Here is a 6,596-nt window from a genome sequence, read left to right as displayed (position 1 = left end):
TGATGTACTCTGCATATAAGTTAAATAAGCAGGGTGACAATATACAGCCTTGACGTACTCTTTTTCCTATTTGGAACCAGTCTGTTGTTCCATGTCCAGTTCTAACTGTTGCTTCCTGACCTGCATACAAATTTCTCAAGAGGCAGATCAGGTGGTCTGGTATTCCCATCTCTTTCAGAATTTTCCACAGTTTATTGTGATCCACACAGTCAAAGGCTTTGGCATAGTCATTAAAGCAGAAATAGATGTTTTTCTGGAACTCTCTTGCTTTTTCCATGATCCAGCGGATGTTGGCAATTTGATCTCTGGTTCCTCTGCCTTTTCTAAAACCAGCTTGAACATCAGGAAGTTCACGGTTCACATATTGCTGATACTTTATAGGTGCACATAATTGTTTCTATGACTTATTTAACCTGTTCTTAGTCAGGAAGATTATGAGAGGTTGTGTGCTAAGTTGCTTCAGTCGTGTCCAACTCTTTGCAATTCCATGGACTGTAGCTCGTCAGGCTCCCCTGTCCATGAGATTCTCCAGGCAAGAATACTAGAGTGGCTTGCCATGCTCTTCTCCAGGATGTCTTCTTGACCTAGGGATCGAACCCGTGTCTCTTAGGTCTCCTTCACTGGTAGTTGAGTTGTTTACCAGTAGCGCCACCTGGGAAGCCCTATGAGAGGGTAAAAAGAAGAATAAAAGATAAGTTTTGTATTTTCCTTCCTGTGGAAGCAAAAATCTGTTCACAGAAAAGACCTCATCTATACAAGAGTCTTTTTAAAATATGTGGGTGGATATTTTTGGTACTTATTTGTACTGCCAGCTTATTGTCTCAAAAAACTGAAACAATTTAGCAGTGACATGATTTCTTTATAACTAAAAATGCATTTAGTGATCATGAATGATGAAATAATGCCATGTACAGAGTGACACACAGGAAGTAATTGTTTTTAAAAGAATGACTTCTCTGAAACTGTGTCGGACGAGGGTTCACCGACAGATGATCACCACCAGATGGTAAAGAGACTCTGGAATCTAATTTTGTGAGGGATTTCCCCCACCCCCCCCGAGGCATTTTATTTGTATGCATTACTTTCCTAGAAAAAAAAAATCCAAAGATTTTCTCTCCTGTGTGTTTTCTTCTTGCTTCTTCATGGTCCATGGTGCCAGGTGAGGATGTCAGTACAATGAAGTCAAACTGACAAGATGTGAGCTGACATTTTTCTAGATCTTTGAGTTGCACATTAAATCTGGGGCTGATCACGTCACACTTATTTAGCCTGCATGTCAGGTTAACAACAATTTTTCCAACCCTGTGATCATCAATGAGTTCAAATTCACCAATATACTTCATCACTACATTTGGAAACCTCATGATGACTTTGGAGCATGGCCTAACAAGCACTTGCCATTTGCCTCTCTTTTCAGCATTGTTGATGCTCTTGAGAGCATCAACCAGGATGTTCATGTGCATCATTATGGTGGCACGGAAAGAATGGAGGAAAGAGCCAATTTTGTAAGGGATTTTTAAGAAAGATTTAGCCAAGGGTTTTCCATGAATTCAGAACCTTTCACTTAACCCCGTTACTGCAAAAAAAAAAAAAAAAAAAAAAAACTGTTCTACATGCTGGCTGACTTAGGAATTGTGGTCATGTTAAGTTTTGAAATACCTTAATATACATAAATTATACTCTTTACAATCCATAGAGTTGCAAAGAGTTAGGACCGAAGCAACTTAGCATGCATGCATGTCTTTGGAAAAATGTCTGTTTAGATCTTTGGCCCATTTTTTTTATTTTTTATTTTTTTAACTTTTTATTCTGTATTGGGGTATAGATGATTAACAATGTTGTGGTAGTTTCACGTGAACAGCGAAGGGACTCAGGCATACATATACATATATCCATTCTTGCGTGTGTCAACTACAAATTGGCACTTACCAAGAGCATTGCCAAGAACTGAACAAGGCATTTGCCATCTGCCTCTGCAGAGATTGAACCCTGTGCTGCTGCAGCTGTTGACCTTCAACACCCTCTGAGGGAGTTCAGGGTGGAGTGAGGCACTCTGTGCTCCAGGAAATCTGGTGGGACAGGCCTTTAGATAGTTGAAGGTTTTTAGGAACAAATTTTATGCTTTCAGTCTTTGCATCTCCTTCCTCATATCTAGAAAAGCACTAAATCCTTTCATGGTGACATCAGATCCTCAAGACTAACAGAAAACCTTTTGTAAAATGAGTTCTTAATGGTATTGAATTCTGCCTTCACCAAAACCTAATATACTGACATTCCTCCCACTACCTCTTTGGAGCAGTCTCTCAGAGCTATCTGAGATGCTTCCTCCTGGGCTGAAGTCCTCATTTTGCCCATATAATACCACAGTAATCCAAGTCTATGCCCCAACCACTAATGCTGAAGAAGCTGAAGTTGAATGGTTCTCTGAATGGTCCTACAAGACCTTCTAGAACTAACACCAAAATAAGATGTCCTTTTCATCATAAGGGACTGGAATGCAAAGGTAGGAAGTCAAGAGATAGTGTCAACTACAAATTGGCACTTACCAAGAGCATTGCCAATGACTGAACAACAAAGGCGTTTGCCATCTGCCTCTATGGGGACTGAACTCCATGCTGCTATTGCTTTGGCCTTCAACAAACCCTGAGGGGTCAGGGTGGAGTGAGGCACTCTGTGCTCCAGGGAATCTGGTGGGACAGGTCTTTGCCCAGGGACAGTTGGATGTTTTTACAAACAGTTTTATGATCTCAATCCTTGAAACTCCTCATATCTAGAGAAGCCCTAAATCTCTTCATGGTGATATCAGATCCTCATGAAAGTGAAATTCTGACTCTTTGCAATTCCAACAGTCCATGGAATTCTCCAGGCCAGAATACTGGAGTGGGTAGATGTTCCCTTCTCCAGGAGGTCTTCCCAACCCAGGGATCGAACCCAGATCTCCCTCATTGCAGGTGGATTCTTTACCAGCTGAGCCACAGGGAAGCCCTCATACCCTCATGACTAACAAAAAAATGTATTGTAAAATGAGTGCTTAATGGTATTGAACTCCCCCTTCACCAAAACCTTATATGTTGACCTTCCCCCACTGCCACTCTGGAGCAATCTCTTGGAGCTATCTGGGGTGCTGCCTCCTGGACTGCAGTCCTCATTTTGCCCCAAATAAAACTTAACTCACAACTCTCAAGTTGTGCATCTTTTTTAGGTGACACCTGTAATAATGCAAGTTTGGCCTTGGAGTAGAAAATGAAGCAGGGCAAAAGCTAAAAGTTTTTCCAAGAGAACACACTAGTCATAGCAAACATCTTCTTCCAACAACACAAGTGTTGACTCTACACATGGACATCACCAGATGATCAATACTAAAATCAGACAGATTATGTTATTTGCAGCCAAAGATGGAGAAGATCTGTACAATCAGCAAAAAAAGACCTGGAACTGACTGTGGCTCAGATCATGAGCTTCTTATCACAAAGTTCAGACTTATATTGAATAAAGTAGGGAAAGCCACTAGGCCTTTCAAGTATGACATAAATCAAATCCTTAATGGTTACACAGTGGAGGTGACAAATAGATCCAAGGGATTATATCTAGTAGACAGAGGGCCTGAAGAACTATGGACAGAGGTTTATAACATTGTACAGGAGGTGGTGAACAAAACTATACTAATGAAAAAGAAATGCAAGAAGGCAAAGTGGTTGTCTGAGGAGGCCTTACAAATAGCTGAGAAAAGAAGTGAAAGTCAAAGGAGAGGGAAAGATATACCCATCTGAATGCAGAGTTACAGAGAATAGCAAGGAGAGATAAAAAAGCCTTCTTAAGTAAACAATGCAAAAACATAGAAGAAAATGATAGAATAGGAAAGACTAGTGATCTCTTCAAGAAAATTGGAGATACCAAGGGAATATTTCATGCAAAGATGGTAACAACAAAGGACAGAAATGGCAAGGACCTAACAGAAGCAGAAAAGATTAAGAAGAGGTGGCAAGAATACACAAAAGAACTATGTAAAAATGGTCTCAATGACCCAAATAACCACGATGGTGTGATCACTCACCTAGAGCCAGACATCCTCAGGTATGAAGTCAATTGGGCCTTAGGAAGCATTACTATGAACAAAACTAGTGGAGGTGAAGGAATTCCAGCTGAGTTATTTCTAATCCTAAAAGATGCTGCTGCTAATGTGCTACACTGACTATGCCAGCAAATTTGAAAAACAGCAGTCGCCACAAAACTGGAAAAGGTCAGTTTTCATCCCAATCCCAAAGAAAGACAATGCCAAAGAATGTTCAAACTACTGTACAGTTGTCCTCAGTTCACATGCTAGCAAGGTAATGCTCAAAATGCTTCAAGCTAGATTTCAACAGTACGTGAACTGAGAACTTCCAGATGTTCAAGCTAGGTTTAGAAAAGGCACAGGAACCAGAGATCAAATCGCCAACATCTATTGGATCATAGAGAAAACAATGGAATTGACTACGCTAAAGCCTTTGGAGAAGGATATGGCAATCCACTTCAGTTTTCTTGCCTGGAGAATTCCATGGACAGAGAAACCCAGCAGGCTACAGTCCGTGAGGTTGCAAAGAGTTGGACATGATTGAGCAACTAACACACAAAGCCTTTAACTGTGTGGATCACTGCCAACCATGGAAAATTCTTAGAGCAATGGGAACACTAGACCATCTAACCTGTCTCCTGAGAAACTTGTAAGCAGGTTAGAACCATACATGGAACAATAGACTGGTTCAAAATTGGGAAATGAGTACATCATGGCTGTATATTGTCACCCTGCTTATTTAACTTATATGCAGAGTACATCATGAGAAATGCTGGGCTGGATGAATAACAAGCTGGAATCAAGATTGTCAGGAGAAATATCAACAACCTCAAATATGCATATGATATCACTCTAATGGCAGAAAGTGAAGAGGAACTAAAGAGCCTCTTGGTAAGCATGAAAGAGGAGCGTGGAAAAGCTGGCTTAAAACTCAACATTCAAAAAACTAAGATCATGGCATATGGTCCCATCACTTCATGGCAAATAGATGGGGAAACAATGGAAATAGTGACAGACTTTATTTTCTTGGGCTCCCAAATCACTGCAGATGGTGACTGCAGTCATGAAATTAAAAGATGCTTACTCCTTGGAAGAAAAACTATCACAAACTAGACGGCATATTAAAAAGCAGAGACATCACTTTGGCAACTAAGGTATGTTTAGTCAAAGCTATGGTTTTTCCAGTGGTCATGTATGGATGTGAGAGTTGGACTATAAAGAAAGCTGAGTGTCAAAGAACTGATAATTTTGAACTGTGGTGTTGAAAAAGACTCTTGAGAGTCCCCTGGACTGCAAGAAGATCCAACCAGTCCATCCAAAAGGAGATTAGTCCTGGGTATTCATTGGAAAGACTGATGTTGAAGCTGAAACTCCAATATTTTGGTCACCTGATGCGAAGAGCTGACTCACTGGAAAATACCCTGATGCTGGGAAAGATTGAGGGCAGGAGGAGAAGAGGATGACAGAGGATGAAATGGTTGGATGGCATCACTGACTCTATGGACATGGGTTTGGGTGAACTCCGGGAGTTGGTGATGGACAGGGAGGCCTGGTGTGCTGCAGTTCATGGGGTTGTAAAGAGTCAGACATGACTGAGTGACTGAACTGAACTGATGGGACCAGAGGCCATGATCTTAGTTTTCTGAATGTTGAGTTTTAAGCCAAGTTTTTCACTCTCCAATTTCACTTTCATCAAGAGGCTCTTTAGTTCTTCGCTTTCTGCCATAAGGGTGGTACCATCTGCATATCTGAGGTTATTGATATTTCTCCCAGAAATCTTGATTCCAGCTTGTGCTTCATCCAGTCCAGCATGTCTCATGATGTACTCTGCATACAAGTTAAATAAGCAGGGTGACAATATACAACCTTGATGTACTCCTTTCCCAATTTGGAACCACTCTGTTGTTCCATGTCCAGTTCTAACTGTTGCTTCTTGATCTGCATACAGAAATGGGCAAGGGGGTCAATTTTATGGTTATAGATGGAAACAAATTTTTAGTGGTGAGCTCACTGTAGGATATCCAGAAGTTGAAATAGAATGTTGTACACATGAAACTTGTATAACATCATAAACCAATGTCACTTCAATAAAAAGTAAATTTAAAAATTTAAAAGAATGTATCTTTGGGACTTCCCTGGTGGACCAGTGGCTAAGACTGTGATCCCAGTGCATGGGGCCAGGGTTTGATCTCTGCTCAGGGAACTAGATCCCACAAGCTGCAACAAAGAGTTCCCATGCCACAACTAAAGATCTTGCCTGCTGCAACTGAAATTTGACATAGCCAAATAGATAAATATATTTTTAAATTTACTTTTTCTTAAATCTTCAAGTCATATATATAAATCTAAACTTTCTATTTATAAATCTAATAAATTTGAATAGCCACTTTCAAGGGGGAACTTAAACATTTGGTCAACTCAGATTCAATAGACCAAACTTTCTTAAACAACTGATCTCGTTTATGACTTAAATTCCTTCAAACATTTTAAACTACAGTATTAAATGTAATATATTTAAATTTCTTCTTTTGTCCAAACTGAA

General features: G+C 40.2%; 1 pseudogene across 1 annotated transcript; it reads right to left on the bottom strand.

The window, feature by feature from the left end:
• Positions 1-776: 776 nt before the first annotated feature.
• On the bottom strand, positions 777-1,598 carry LOC147346207 (small ribosomal subunit protein uS8 pseudogene; annotated as a pseudogene). The gene has a single exon (XR_015154023.1). The product of XR_015154023.1 is annotated as a small ribosomal subunit protein uS8 pseudogene (transcript).
• Between the last annotated feature and the right edge of the window lie 4,998 nt (positions 1,599-6,596).

The sequence above is a fragment of the Bos grunniens genome, chromosome 24, assembly GCF_055505025.1.
Source record: "Bos grunniens cultivar Pamir isolate PY7600 chromosome 24, Bosgru_T2T1.0, whole genome shotgun sequence".
In the NCBI taxonomy this organism is placed as follows: Eukaryota; Metazoa; Chordata; class Mammalia; order Artiodactyla; family Bovidae; genus Bos; species Bos grunniens.
The sequence above is the reverse complement of the archived record's forward strand: the minus strand, read 5'-3'. Positions and strand labels throughout refer to the sequence as shown.